The sequence below is a fragment of the Echinops telfairi genome, unplaced genomic scaffold (genome assembly GCF_000313985.2).
Source record: "Echinops telfairi isolate 266 unplaced genomic scaffold, ASM31398v2 ScPeMD7_443;HRSCAF=831, whole genome shotgun sequence".
NCBI classification, from domain to species: Eukaryota; Metazoa; Chordata; class Mammalia; order Afrosoricida; family Tenrecidae; genus Echinops; species Echinops telfairi.
The window spans coordinates 35,227,933-35,229,544 of record NW_022104341.1 but is presented as its reverse complement, the minus strand read 5'-3'; positions in this window follow the sequence as shown (position 1 = coordinate 35,229,544).

The window sequence follows — 1,612 nt, the reverse complement described above, 5'->3', positions numbered from 1 at the left end:
ATGGAATGCCAGGTTATTAGAAGTGCTCTTGCATTGAAGGAGTACTTGAGTAGAGGCCCAATATCCATCTGCTACCTTAATACTTAGCACATAAATATATGTACATAGATTTATTTCCCTATCATTATATAAAAATATATTTACATATGTACATGCCTGTATTTAGACCTTTATAAAGGCCCTTTGTTTCTTAGTTCTTTCCTCTGTTTCCTGTTACTTTCCTCTTGTCCCAGTATCATTTTGGCCTTCATTTGGGTTTCAGTAATTTATCTTGGCAACATTGCCTTTGATCAAACCCCACCAGGCATCCAATATCCTCACCATCCAATTTTAGATCACTTGTTGTTCCCTTGTCCCTGGGTTTGTTGTTGACAACCCACTTCCTTCTTCCTCCCCCAGCCCCACCCCCACCCCAAACCGTGGGTCTCATTGTTTTCACCTCTGGATTGTTTATCCCACCTATCTTATCTAGACAGACATGCAGAGACAATGATAAGCACAAAAACAAGACAAAACAAAACAACTAAAAAAAGAGAAAAAAACAAAACCACCACCACCAAAAAAAACCCCCCAACAACAAAAAAAGAAAAGCCTATAAATAGCTCCAGATCTGTTTGTTGACCTTTAGGAATGTAAAATGGATTTTTAAAAGGTTTTATTTCACCCTAGCTGCTGCTTTCTATTCATAGCTAAATGACTAAAACTTCTATTTGTAAATACAGGGGCTTCCCAACACCTAGGGACTGGTCATTGCTTTTAGGCATTCATGTCCCAAGTCAACCCAGGCTGTAGTTTACTAGGAGGGAAGCTGGCATACTTGTTTGTGTTATTTATTTATAGTGACAGTAAAGTATTTGGCACTTATACGTTATCCCCAAAGTCTGATAACTTCAGTTATCTTGTGCTCTAAGTGGCCTCGCTTATAATGGAATTAGACATGGAGGGGAGTGGCATGGGCTCTGTTCCGATTTGTCCTGGGTTCTTGAATGCAGAGATGTGTGTGGAGCAGCCGTGCTGGCTCCCAAGGAAACCCTGTGAATTCACCGTGGAACCTGTCAGGCCAGCTTCAAGAAGGCAATGATGAAAATCCTGAGTTATTTCTGGAGCAGGTGATTGATGTTTCAAATAGAAGATGACATTTTGATGGGCTCCAGACTTGCTGTGATAGGAGTTAATGAGGATAATGATGATGATAATGATATTTACATGATACCTTTTTCTTCCAAAGAACACTTCAGTCCCTTTATCTCATTTGCATTGAAAATATCCCTTTGGAGTTGGGAGGTGTTATTCATCTGTGTTTCAGGAGAGACAATAGCAAGTTAATTGCTTGGCTTTCAGGCACCACTTTGGGGGTGAGCAGAGATGTTTAGATCACAAACACCATTTGTTCTCAGTCCCCATTTGTCCTACATAATCCTGCCAGATCAAACTCCAGTAATAGCGTTCCCTGCCTCACACGTCTTCAGGGGTTTCTCAGTCCCCAGACCCTCGCTTAGCACTCCGGGGGTTAGACATGCCAACCTATATTGTCAGCCTTAGCTCTAATTACACTCTTGCTTTTATCCTGTGTTTCAGCCACACAAATCCACCTGCTGGCCTCTGCTATCTG